Genomic DNA, 14,758 nt, shown 5'->3' with positions numbered 1-14,758 from the left:
GTCTCCAACCTTCTCCTTTATCTCTGTAACAAAATATGGTGCCCGGTTCCGTGGTTTGTGTTTTCAGAGCACCCATGTCAAACATTTCCAGACTCTCTCGGCTTCTCTCCATTAACTGCTACTGAAAATCATGGCCTCTGACTTCAATAGCAAACTTACCCAGGGCTGACTTACACATCTGGAGCTTATGATTCTGTCCGTGCTGCCGTGTCAGGTGATTCCAGGTCAGCTCATTCCTTCACCCCCAAGTGAGCATTCAGTAGTCAGCATTAGTTATCATAAGTACACTATTCAAAGGAGACCTGTTACGAACACTATGGTGGGTAGGACCAGAAAGGTCAATGGTGAGCAGCTGTTCTTTTTCACTTAGTTCACTCAGGTTTGACCTCTGGCTGCAGGAAATCTGTATTTTCAGAGAACAAGATCTCACAAGAAAATGATTCACTGTGATTCCTGGTAGTGACTGATAATAAGCAGTGTGTGTGTCACTCAGCAGGGGTCAGCTCAGATAGTGAACTAACTCATGTCTTCTTGCGTAAAAGGACCTCAGTCAAATCGAAACCTTTGGAACTCAGCTCTGAAGAAAAGAAACTTACGTTCTTAAAACATTTCCCTAAATTTGTAGGGGGGTAAAAAGAAACTGTATATATATATATATAATTATACATTTTCCACGTGTGTTTGTACCCCTTCTACATTTTGATGATGTTTTAAATTTATCTTTTCAATGTCTGTGATGTAAAATGTAAGATGCTGGTATTTTAAATGGAGGAAAACCAGATCTTCTAGTCCTAATATTTAAAAAAAACGTGGAGAAACGAGACAATCTCCCCTCCAAATGATCTGCTGGTCTAAAACTCTACAAATCTGTAGACATGATTGATTTGGAATTAGAATTTTTCTTTTATACAAAATGAGTACAGTTGTTCATTCATTAATAGGGAGGTAACACTTTGGCTTGTTCATTATGTGCCAAACCCTGTGTAATTGCTTCTTACAAATGTTATTTAATCTAATAAGACAATTCTTTTCATTATTAGATTAGAGAACAAAGGCTCCAAGATCTTTGATATCGTTCCAAGGGTACAGCCAGTAAGTTGCAGGGTGACATTGCAACTAAATAGGGCACCATTTTCTTAAAGAAAAAAATAAAAACAATTTACCATTTCATCACTCCCATATATTAGATGATCATTAATCCTAAATCTCTTATTAATATTTGTTACGTCTCTTTGTATCTCTTCCCTTAGGATATTAAAATAATTCTCCAAAGGAGTGAGCACGTATAAGGAAGTGATGGAGAGAGATCTCCTTCAAGGCTTACAGAGGAAAAGAAATGAAGACAAGAGTGTGATTTTTATAATTTGACAACGAATCTTCCAAACATCAATGTAAACAAGGTGTTGGTCATATATGTTGTCATTGTAAGTATAGAAATGACCTACCAGGTTATGAGGAGCAATGAAAAGGGGGCCTTCCTTAACTAAGAGAATATTCTATAATAAACCTTAATTACAGAGCAAAGATCCAAAGTAAGAAGGAATGCATTCTGAAGTGATTCTGAAAATAGACGGCATCAGACAATATGTTCAAAAATAAACACACACATAAGTCATGAGAAGTCCGTATGAGAAGCAGGCAAACAGTGGGCGAACATAGTGAAAATTGCCCGGAGCTCCACATCAGGGAAGTACTGATATGTACATTTTGTCATTCTCGCTCCACCTGCAGTAGAATTGCAAGCTCCATCCCACCCGCCGAAAGAAGGCTGCATCATCAGCTGCTGGTACAGCCACCTCCTATCTTCTATTCCTGATCCTTTCCTAATAGAAGGCAATGTTTCCCATATAGATGGATGTATTTGTAGAATTATATCTTTTTACTTGTATAAATTAATGACTCAAATTCAGTGATACTTATCTCAAGAAAATGTTTTCTTTTTAAGTGAGTGATAACGTATTCTCAGTGGTGGGCCTTCTGTGAAATCCCTGCTTGGTCCCCATCCCCTCCCTGGCTGCTCCTTCTGAGGCTCTCTGGCTGCTGGATCCTCCTCTCTTTTACTCAACCTCCAAATGTTGGAGGGCCTCAGCACTCAGCCTCCTCCATCTACAGTCAATCCCTGGATGACTCATCGTTTCCATTACTTTGTTGGTATTAGAGAGGCTAACACTGAAATTTCTATTCCCATCACCCCTGGAATCCAAACTTCGCTCATACTATCCATTTGATTACCATATTGATAGTTCATAGTCTTCGCAGACTCAACCTGTCCAAGCCAACAGGGGGAAACTTTCATAATACAATGGGGTCATGTCACCCCTCTGCTCCAACCCTCTATCAGCATCCCATCTCATGCAGCATCCACCTCAAGTTCTCAGCTTGAGCTTACCCCTTGCTACCTCTCTGAGCTCATCTCCTGCTATTTTGCCTCTTGCCCACTCTACTTACGTGACAAATCCACCTTGTTGTACCTATAACATACCTGCACACTTCTGTCTCAGGTCCTTTGCACGTGCTTTTTTCTCTGCCTGGAATGATTTTCTCCCAAATACTGGCATGACTTGTCCCCTCACTTCCTTTAGGTACCTGTTTGTGTGACACTTTATCAGGAAGGCCTTCCCTCAACACATAACAAAATAGAAATAACCCACAGCCCAACACAACATAATTTTTTTCCATTGTTCTTATCAACATCTGACAAACAACATGTTTACTCTTTTGTTTGTCTGTCACTCCACTAGGTTGTAAGTTCCACGAAGTCAGAGATTCTCTTGCATTTTCTTTATTACTATGCTCCAGAACCTAAGACTAAAATCATAGCCAGCTTTAAGTTCTATTGATACATTTGTGCAAAATGTGTGGAAATACCACGTTTAGATTGATCACTGAAACAGCAAGCAATCCAAAGACAATTTCTATTGTTGGTAAGAATTATATTCTCTTTCTGGAGAGTGACATGTTTCTTTAATTTGCATCTTGTGGGCTGCATTACCAGAACCCTGTCTTCAAAATGATGGAGGATGGTGACCCAGAAGCACAGAGAAGAAACTCTGCCAGAGATTTCAAAATTCAACTTAGCTGGTTTGCATGTAATTCTAGTTATTACCAGATAATTCTAGTTATTCTAGAGAAAGGAGGAGGGGAATATCTGAAAATCGAAGTCAAATAAATAAAATATCATGATGAGGATACAGGCAATAAACTAATCCACATTTCATCAAGGACTGGGCAAGACGAGGCAACATTACTTTGCAATAGAAAAAAATTAAAAGCAGAGCTAACAGTATCCCTTGCTCTCATAATAGTCTTGCACAACATTGTTAAATAAGGACATTGCAGAATCTCCCTCCTGAGGCCCATTGACTCATCCAAGCAGTAGGAGGGCAACCACCACATGAAAAGGCTCCCTGGTGGGCATTTGCTACCATGTCACAATCTCCTAATCGCCATCAAGATTAAGCAGATGTTGTGACTGGACATTACCCAGAGCTGTAAAAGGAGCTCTCCCACACGGGTCCTGGGGCCGGCAAGGTGTGGAACTTCACACTGAAACTGGAGGCTGCATGGGATTCTCCCAAAGGAATAATCTGCTAGAACTCATCAACCTGAAGGCCTGTCAAGTCTTATAATTCTAGGAAATGCCTAACCATCTTCAAATCATTCTGATGCTGCTTTTGCACTAAATATTACTATGTCCTCCAGCTACTGCCTTAGTGAGATGGAAGTCTCTTATCCTGGTGGCTCTCTTCTGGGTATCGTCGTGGGCTTTACAGGATTGTTCATAATATCCATGGGAGCAAAGTCAACAAATACGGAACGAGTGCAAGGGCAAGTTAAGTTCAGACCCAGTGAGGGACACAAAAGATTCACCACACAAATTACTCGTTATCCCTCTTCCTCAATGGGCTGTTACCCACAGGAACTACTACCTCTGTCTATCTTACTGATCGCTGTGATACAAAACACCCACGAAGACATTCAAAAAGGGATACAGGATCCAGGCGAATTATACTTATGGGTGACACAGTGTTGAGAGAGATTTGAATTAAATTATGTTTAATAACAGAAAGAGGACCCAATAACGAGGTTAAGGGGCTAATAAGAAGTGACTATAGATAATAGTAGCTGCTAGTTTTGAGGGTTTACTATGAGGCCGGCACTCCACCGAGAGCTTTACAAGCATTGTCTCCGTCAATTCTCACCACTCTGTGAGGTAGATACTCTTAGGATTTCCATTTACATAGAATGACCGAGAGATGGTTAACTTGCCCCAAGTCACACAGCTGGTAAGTAATGGACAGACTGGGAACTCGAGAGTAACACCAAAAGCCATCCTCTTACCCGGTTTGCTCAGCTTGTGCACAAGTAACCAATCGCGCAAGCACAGGATGGAGCAAGTATGGCTTAGCTGTGTTTAAAAATAAAAACAAAGGGTTTTGTTCAAAGCAATTTGACTAATTTGCTGTGTGATGTGGCCCCTAACGAATCCAGTGCCCTCAGAGCATTAGCGGTTGTAAGGGACATGTGGATTTTCCTCTGATCTGTGGTGGTCAGACCTCAGCTGCAATTCTGTGTGCAGTTCATGGTCACACACTCTAATATATGCAGAGTTTATATAGGCAGAGGAACTGATTTTTTATTCAGAAGTGAGGAAATTTGAATCCCTTAGCCTTAGGCTTGAGTAGAGAAGCTTCCAACTTAAGGGACAGAGGAGTACTCTCTGCGGTCCCCAGGGATAAACCAACCCTAGTGGTGAATGTTGCAGCATGACAGATTTCAGCAGCCGCTAGCTCCCTGTTGCTAGAAGCATTCTGACGGAGGCAGAGGACCACGTGGCAGAACAGTTGGTCGCCATGACAGGAGTGCCGAACTTCACCCCTTGTCCTGCTCCAACTGCAATTCTGTCTCTACTGAATCAACTTCTCGGCTCTGCCATCTCAACTTCCATCTCCTCAAAGGGCCTTTTCAGCTTGGTCTTCATTATGTATGGATCACACCTTTCTTCAGAGCACTTGGATTAGACTTATCCCACTGTTTGAACTTCCCCTATTCCTTGCACTAGAAGCCCTACCCATAGAGCCCAATACCATACTGCTGTCTCTTAGGTGTTACCCTGTCTGAGCCAGCGAAGGCTCCCTAAGGGAGAATTACAATGGGAGCGGATGGGATACAGACATTGGATGGGGCATTTGGCCGCATGCCCCATCCATCTTTGAGGTTCTTTGAGAAGAGCTCCTTCTTACTTCTGATTCTCCACTAATGGCAACACCTGCTGTTCTCCTGGTCTTTGACACTCAGAACCTTGCCTCCTGGTTGTCTCTTCCGCCTCACACCAGTCTTATTATTCCATATAAATCTCTCTCACATCTGTCCTCCCCTTTCAGTTCCCACAGTCCCCAGCCTATTTCAAGAGCCCTCAAAATCTTTCTTCTAGGCTCTAGAATAGCTCTCATTTGACCCCTTACTTTATCTTCTACATCTTCCCCTTTTCTACCCCAATCCAGCCTCTGCGCTACTCCCAAAATAATCTTCCTGAAACACTTCTTAAGAATGTCACACTTTTGCTTTAAAAAGTTCCCTCTGACCCCTTGCTGTCAAATAAATCCACATCTCTTAGGATATTATTTAGAATCCGACTTTTTCTATACTCATCATCTTTTTCTCATACTCAGCCTCATACAGCTTCACTCAACGTAGCCTCTGATACTTACTAGATAATAAATACAGAACGAAGTAATGAATGAAGAGGGATGTCTCCTCTTACCAGAAATTCTAAAAGGTGAGAACATCTTTTAGAGTAAAGATGTTCCTGTAATCTTTTTCACCCCTTACACTAGATCTGTTGAGAGAATTGATTTCATCTTTTGAGGATTATTTATGTGTGAAAGAGAGAGGGTGTGTATGGAGGTGGTAAGAGGGTCCCTTTCGTCCTCCCCAAATATCCCTGCAGCTCTGGAGAAGACAGGCTGAGTGACATCAGGGTACATCTCCTGGAGGCTGACTCATGCGTGGAAGCTAAGGAGAACCAAGGATTCTATTGTAATCAGCTCCCTTGAGGATCTGGAGCCTAGTCTAACCCTGAACAGGTCAGCCCAGCAGACCCCATCATCTGGATTCCGTCTAAGCCCCTCCCCAACACCCTACCTTATCTTATCTAAACAAAGGGCCCTAACTGTGCCCCAACACCTTTTGCAACTTAGTCTGTCTCCTCTCCTATTTTACTGGCAGATTTGACTTAATAATGAATTTATGTTGCCTGTTGGAGTAGCTCCTTCAGCCTGCAAGAATTCTCGCGTTCTCTGACACAGGCTTAGGAGGGCATCCTCTGTCACTAGAGGCGTCACCAAAGATTCTGTTGATCTAGGGATAAACAGATCGATGAGCACGTTCACTCAGATTCTTAACATAAGGAAGGGGTGAAATTTTGTTTTTAAGTCTGTGTCAAAACAAATCTGGAAAGACATGCCACTAGAGTCTCATGGCTGCAGTTTAAAGCCCCAAAAGGGCCACCCTGGGCTCAAAGCCACACCTTGAGCACTTGAGCTCCAAGCAAATGCTGTGTGTCTTTGCTCACTTCATGCTAACCACAAGGAGACAGCGACACTGAGCACCGTCTGAAACAGCCTCACCTTGCTGTGCTCCCACAAACCAGGCTGAAACCACAACATCCTTCTCGCACGCGGCAGACCTCTCTACGCGCTCGAAGGCTGAAGGCTTACTCCTCTTCCACTAGTTTCACTGTTTGAACCCATCTCATGGCATAGTCCCTATAAATCAAGGAGAGCCTTTGCCACTAGGCTCCTTGTAGGAGTGTCTACAGGAAGAGTGCATTGGAAGATACCACTTAGCTTTCCCATGCTATAGGAGACCGTAGACCGTTACAATTTTCTTTCCTGAATTTAGCTGCCCTTCACAAAGTTTACCTATCCTGCCAGTAGGATTGTTTGGAAAGTTCTTATATAACGCTAAGGTGCAACTTGTAAAAGTATGCTGCTGCTAGTTCTTGCAGAGGGTGATTTCCTCCAAGCTGATAACCATGTTCCTAAACACTCTATTTTCCTAAAGTAGCAAAGCAGGCAGTAATAAATACTTCTTGGGTATTTGACACGTGCCAGCCACTGTTCGAAGCACTTTCTAAGAATTAACTCATTTAATTCTCGTCTAGAGACAACTCATAATGTAGGTATATTGCTATTCTCATTGCTGTGGTGTGAGGGGTTGAGGAGCTCACCTAACCCACGTGGCTGTTAAGGAGCCAGGATTCCTACCAGGGAGGGAATGGATCTGCCTCAAGAGTCTTTACCCTTAACCCTACAACTGTGGGTCGGGTAGAGGCATCAGAAGGTTGAGCCATGTGTTTATATCCCCAGGGGATCCCCTTAGCTAAGAATTGGTCTCTTGAACCCTTGGCTCATTGAGCATTGCCTCCCTACCGACAGAATTTTGCCATCAGGGTCTTGGCTTATGAAAGATGACTCCAGTGACCTACATACCTGACTTTTTGTGGCCTCCCGGCTTGCCTTGCCTGTGTTGCTAATTTCACTGTCCTTTCTTCCCCTTATTCAGATCTTCATAAATCTGATCGCAACATCTCTCTATTTGACCCTGACCTAACGCATGTGGTCCACTCACTATCTAGCCCCCCTGCTCAGTGGGAAGGGTCTAATCCCTTTCTCTTGACAAATACTTTAGACAGAGGACACTGAGACAGATGAGCCTCCAGAATACTCTTTCCCTGCCAAGCCCTCTCCTACAGAGGCATCATGATAAATCAAGGTTCTTCTATCAGTTATAGCTTAATTTAATGGACAAATGAAGGAGCATGTGCTGTCACTGAACTCCTACAGTTTCCTTGACTGCATGATTCTGAGACAATTTGACATGAGAACAGAGGCTGCAAACAGCAATGCTAGATGGACTTGACAGACATTTGAAAAATGTGGTAGCAGGTCAGATTTCTTAAAAACATAGCTTCTCGGTCTATCTTTAATTTTCATACTTTCAAAAGAGCAGAGGGTAGATTTCACTTTTAATGCTACTATAAGAAAACAGAGCACATGTACTGTGACAAACACAATTAACCTTCATTGTCAGTGGCAGAGAGGCCACAGGGCATGCATGGCGAGGACTGTCACATACTAAGTGGCCGCTACCAAGTGCTACCTAGCAGTACTGTGGGAAGCCTGAAATTCTGATCTCTATGCAAAATCTCTTCAATTGGAAATATTGACAGCTCATTCAGGTATTTTAAAACATCGTGTGAGCCAGCTCTGTATAAACCAAATGATTATATTTGTGGGCCTCATATGTGGCCCATTGCCTATCCACTTTCCATCCTCAGGTTTTCCAAAGTGGATCATTCCAAGCAAGTCACAGCGTGGTTGTGGCAGCAAGAGTAGAGGCCACCAAACCTGATGCCTCACAGTTTAAAGCATGTGTACAGAGCCACAACTAGCGCATGCAACACCCTTGTGTGACTCCCCACAAGGCACCTGCTGAGAGACATCCCATCCTTCAGACTCATCCTTCAGACAGTATATGGCAGGACACAGCAGATTGGGGAATAGAGTTCAGCCCCCATTCTTCTCTCAACTGGTTACATTTTTGCAGTGCACAAACTGCCCAATCATCTACAGCAGACTTGGTGTGGCTTCATTCAGCATATCTTCACACTAAAACCATGTGGATGAAAAAAATCTGAAGAAGGAAGGCAATCTGTGGCCAAGGTTCTCCAGCTGTTGTGCAACTCCTGGGCTTCCAAGCATTTGGGGTCCCAGCCAGGAGGCCAAGGGTGCACAGCTCAACCAAGACCAGGGTACAACCCCCTCTACAACCTGTCGTATTACCGGCATCTCCCACCCACGCTAGACATGGATGGGTAGAAGAGAGATATTACGCACATGCATGGGATGAGGCTAAACCTTGAAGAAGCCTGGATGTGGTAGCCTAGGGCACGTCTAAGAACAAGCACACAGCACATCGCACAGCCCGTTAGCGCATTTGCCACACGTTCATTTGCATTAGGTGGTTGTCTAGCAATGCAACTTCTACCTAACTCTCGATTTTACCTGCAAGGCTAAATTGAAATGGAAAAGTCAGCACAACTTCCTGTAATCATCCCTCCCCCTATGACTAAGAACAAGGCAAGGCCACTGATTACTAGCAGCTCACATTATCAGCTGCGATCAAACTATTGTTCTGGAAACCACAGCTGGTGGATCTATTTCCAGATTGGCTGTGGACTCACTTTATAAGGTTCTCCCTTCTCACAGAAATTCCCAGAGACAGAAGAACATGGTACGAAGATGTATTCCCCATGCCCACCCTGTCCCCTTTTATTGCTACCATCACATCTCCCTTACTCTTTGGGGAAATAATACGAAAATAAATATATCTTTTGACAACCTTGTTACTGATTCTAAAGGTGCTCTGGGTGAAGGCACTCTCCTTGTTTCCCTCCCATCCTCTGGTTCCCCATCTCTGTCCCCACACCCACCCACCAGCACCAAACCACCTCCCAGCTGAGCTGCACATGGGCAGGAGTTCTGAAGCATCATGGGACCTGTGAGTGGAGAACAATCTCCTCTCCTTCAACTTTCCAGTGAGGCAGTGTGTGCTGTTCTTTCCTGCAGAGGATATGACAGGTCTCCATTCCCACACTAGACACAGCAAAAGCTAAAAGAGCTGTTTCACTAAAACCCTGGGACACGGAACCTCTAAAAGAGAATGACACTAAAAGAAAACAATGTTCTCCCCCCCCACCCCCCCACCCAGAACACCATGAGGCATCAATCCCCTCCCCCACTCTCCACACACACCCTAGACTCCAGTGTCCCAAATGCAGCTGGAGACAGATGTCCCTTAGATGAAAGATACTTTGCAGAGGAAAAAAAAATTCCTGGCAGGAGTGGTGATGCCCAGAGGAAAGAGGCAAAGCTGGTGAAAGATAAGAAATGGCAGATTCTTTGCTGGGCAGCCTCAATTGTTCGTGAGCACATATGAGAACCATCTCAATCTTCCCAAAGACTCCCCCAAATACTTGGGCAACACTTTTCAGGAGGCCGTTCCTGGGACAGTGGGTAGGTTCAGGGGCCGGAGAAGTTAAATTATTGTTCTTAATGCAAAGTCATTTAGACCCATAAGGTAGCAACACTTGGAGAAACCAGATTTAAAAGATTTGTGGACTTTAGCCTTCAGAGCCTGTGTAGAACTTCCATATATTTTAAATTTCGCCCGTGTGAAATCTTTCCTAAGAGTCAGTTGTATGGACAATGGATCGCTGAGCTGGAGGGGGGTTCTTGTCCCAGGAAGATTTCCAGGACGCATCAGGGGGTGGGGATGTTCCCTATCCAAGCTCAGGAGGTGGAGCCGCCTACCCTTCTTCAGACTCTCCCCTCTTGACGTCAGCAGTTCCAGTGTAGATGCTGAAACGTTTATTTTCTACACCTGCTTGTCAGCTCTCTGATTTGCACGAAACCTGAGAACTCTAGTATCTCAAGAAGTTGAATCAGCTGTAACATTTTTAATGCAGTGTTCTGTATTGGGAAATCGGATATTATCGCAAACTTAACCCTGGGATGATGATGACAGTTCAAACGAGGGGGATTTGCAGGAAAACTGTGAAGGTCCTTTATGACAGTGACTCACTCTGCCTGCTCCCGTGGTAGATAAACCCCCAGTGACATCATTACATTCTCATATCCTCAAAAAGCAAGCCATGTGGTTTGGAGAATTTTCCTTTCCCACCCCGCTTCTTAAACCAGAGTACACTAGTATGACGGCGCCTGCTAGCCAGATACTGCTAGTCAGCAGTAGCGTGTGCAGAGCGCCCGTGAGGCCACAGAGCTGCCATCTCCCTGGAGATCTGAGGGTGGAAAGTAATTGCTATATTTACAAGAAGTTGCTCTTTAAATTTGTCCGAATAGATAATACATGCACATAGAAAAGTTCAAAGTTTCACACAAATGTATGGTGCAAAGCAAGTTTCCATCCCAGTCCTGTCTACCAGTCCCACAGGGCTACACTCAAGAGTCAACTACTATTACTAATTTCTTAACTATCCTTCCAGAGAAGACATTTGTAAATATACCCCCTTCCAATTTAAGACGGATTGCAAATGATTTGAAACTGTGATTCAGATGGTAAAGTATGTATGAATCATCTGGGGTTGTTTTTAAGATGTGGATTCTGATTCAGTAAATCTTGAGTAGGACTAAGATGCTGCATTTCTAACAAACTCCCAGGTGATGATGCCAAATCTGCTGGCCTATCATGGGTCACACACTGAATAGCAAGTATTTAGAACCGTGTATTTACTCTAATGTGAACTAATGAGGTAAAAATGTGAATTAAAACACACTTTTCTAGAAAGCAATCTTACAACACTTACTAAAATTAAAAATATTTGAAGTCTACGACATACACACACACACACACACACCTATATAAGTGTACAACTACACACATACCTACAACATATAGGTGTGTTGTTCATTTATTCCCATGGAAATACATGGGGGAAAAGCCCACTTACAGGGAATGATTGAGTGAACTGTGATATATCCATATCATGAAACATTGTGCATTTAGAAAAAAAAAGGACAGAGAGAAAGACTTCAGAAGGTACCTAGTTGATTTAAAGAAATTTCCACAAGGTATTGTTGAGTGAGTAAAGCCAGATTCAGTGAAGTATGTATTAAATGATCCTATTTTTGCAAAATAAAAGACAAAAACTAAAGTCACATGTATGTGTTTTCTTATACGTGCACATAATACACATGTCTGTGTGTGTGCGTGTGTGTCTGTGTGTGTGCATATATGTATATAATGCACTCGTGTGTGTGTGTGGTGTGTATATGCATTGATGTGTGTATGTTATATATGATTCTATGAGCAGATAAAAAATATAAGAAGATAGGGGTGCCTGGGTGGTGCAGTCGTTGGGCGTCTGCCTTCGGCTCAGGGCGTGATCCTGGTGTTCCGGGATCGAGTCCCACATCAGGCTCCTCCGCTGGGAGCCTGCTTCTTCCTCTCCCACTCCCCCTGCTTGTGTTCCCTCTCTCGCTGGCTGTCTCTCTGTCACATAAATAAATAAAAATCTTTTAAAAAAAATATATAAGAAGATACACACTAAGTTATCAACCTGTATTTAGGGGGTAGGAGGTGATTGTGGGTGAAAGGGACACATGAAAAAGAAAATGAGAGGAAAATTTTATTAAAATAGCATGTATAAATTATCATGTATGGACCTGTGTATGGCATCAAGAACAAGCTATACATACATTTGAAGATAAAATTTGAGACTTCAATGTTCACAGAACACGGTCCCCCTCTCTAAACTTCCTTAAAAAGACTTTAAAATGAGTATTTGACAGTCATCATTTCGCTCTTTGGTGCCTACGTGGTATCTCCTCATTTGGTTACTTTCAGCAGAAAAAAGGAAAAGAAAAAATGACAGTGAAGATTGATGTGTTAATAACGGCAGGGGAAGGCATAATTTGGGATTCCCCAAATCAGTTGCTTGTAAGGGTAGCCACCATAACTGTGATTAAATCTTCTTGAGGTCTCCATTGAGAGTTATCAACAATTTCTCTCAGAAATTGCCACCTATCTGTGAAAGCATTCTCTTCAAAGCTTGTTTTCCCCCAAAGAAATAAACACCAAATTAGCAGTATCTAGCCCACATCATGGCGCAGAATGTGGGGCAGATTACCAAAGTATGTGAGACGCACGTAATTTGAAGTCTTTTTATCCACAGAGTAAAGAAACATTATTTTTTCCTCCCCACTGCTTACCCACATCTGAGCGCAATCAGACAAGACACCTAAAATGCATGTACGGCAAATCAGCTAAAAAAAATATGGCCACACTTGCATTTTGTTTTGAAGATTTTCAGATAATATCTGAAAGATTGTTTCCAAGCCACGGTTCTGGTTTTATGGTCCAGGGCAATGCTTTAACCATTTCAGAAATAGATCAGAATTGATGTTTTTAACTCTTTCCCCTTGTTAAAATACAGAATGGATTTTAATTTGACTTCAGCGGCAAAGCTATTAGACCTACACAAATATTTAATCTAATATGTTCAGTTACTATCATTCAAAGTGTTTGTTTTTATGGTAAATTTGAGAAGTACTGGGACATCTAGTCATACAGCCATCCAAAACATGTGCTATCCTCTTCCTTCCTTTCTAAGAAGTATCCTTCCTAAAGGAAAGTTCTACCCATGGAATAGGACAAAGTCTTACTTGCCTCATCTTTTTTTTTTTTTATGTTCAGTTAGCCACTGTATAGTACAGCCTTAATTTTTGATGTAGTGTTCAGTGATTCATTAGTTATGTATAACACTCAGTGCTCATCACAGCACATGCCCTCCTTAATACCCATCACCCTGTTACCCATCTCCCCTGTTATCTCATCTTTCTTGATCCTGCATTCACTTTTTTAGAATAGTGTTGACAGGTAGTGTGCTGTTTACTTACAGTTTGTTAAGACGAGTCTGCAAAAGTTGGGGTTCTAAGGGCTTCAGATGCCAACCACGTATAAACATTTAGTCTTCCTTAACAAATAACTACGTTTCTTTCTCACCTCCATCTGTGGGAATGAAGTGCCATCCACTCAGTAGACATGGAGTCCCCAAGACTGTATGAATAAAATGGTGGAGGCCAAAGCATTTAGGAGAACCAGAACCTCTGATTCTCTCTCATTTCCCATTCCAGCCAAATACTGAACTGCCACTGGACAGTAAGTGTCCAGGCACCCCTCTCTAACAAGGCATTAGCCTCTATGGGTTAAGAAGGCACCAGGGAGATAGTCCCACTTTGTCTCCTCTCCAATGCTTTAAGAATATGAAAGTCAATTGGAAATTCAGGGTTCTATATCTATTACTGGTTCCTGGAAATGTAGCCAATCAGTACTACAGAAGAATACAGGGTGATCCATGGACTGAGAGGGACATCCCCTGGTGAGACATAAGACTTGGCACACAAGACATTTAGGGTTTAGATGGTGGAGGAGCAGGGTGACCCTAAGCTTGCCTCCTCCCTAGAACATAGCTAGATAAACATCAAATCATTCCAAACACCCAAGAAATCGATCATAAGTCTTAGAGAACAAAGCTGCATGTCTACAAACAGAAAAAAAAAAAAGAAATAAAAAAGACCTATGGAAGGTAGGAGCTGCAGAGAGTTGATTTGTGAGAGATAGGAGCCAGGGGTGCTGTGAAGGGGAGGGAGCCCTGATCACGGAGACAGTAGGGAGAGAGAATAAGAGAGACAGAAAGAGTGGGGGGGAAAAACACAAGAAAACCATTCCCCAAAATCATTGACTGGGAAAAAGGAGAAGGTTTCAATACCACCACTTTTTTTGTAAACAGTGGAGCACAAAGACTATACTTTCAGGGATCATTTCTATAGTTTGTTACTATAAACAGTGGAGCACAGAGTCTGAAGTTTCAGAGGTCAGTGCCATAGCCAGGGTCATTCCTGGTGGAGACCTGGTGGGGAAGCAGGTGGAGCCTCAGGAGCGGGCAACGGTCTAAGGATTCTCTGGGTTGCTCGGGGAGAAGCGGCTCCCCTGTTTGGAGAGCACTTGATAGAGGAGAGATGGCCTTTCCATGGACAAAAGACTGTGGGTGCCCTTGAGCTGTCCCATTCACTGGCATAGGACCAAAGACTTCTGCTGAGGGCAGCAAACCCTGGTGCTGGGTGTGTGTTGAAATTCCCATAAACTCTGAACCACTGCACAGTTGCACAACTAT

At 43.0% G+C, this 14,758-nt stretch overlaps 1 pseudogene; it reads left to right on the top strand.

The window, feature by feature from the left end:
* The first annotated feature begins 14,383 nt into the window (after positions 1-14,383).
* Positions 14,384-14,488, top strand: LOC123785569 (small nucleolar RNA U3; annotated as a pseudogene).
* Positions 14,489-14,758: the final 270 nt, after the last annotated feature.

Source organism: Ursus americanus, chromosome 15 (genome assembly GCF_024610735.1).
Source record: "Ursus americanus isolate L20-20 chromosome 15, mUrsAme1.1.p, whole genome shotgun sequence".
Lineage (NCBI taxonomy): Eukaryota > Metazoa > Chordata > Mammalia > Carnivora > Ursidae > Ursus > Ursus americanus.
The sequence above is the reverse complement of the archived record's forward strand: the minus strand, read 5'-3'. Positions and strand labels throughout refer to the sequence as shown.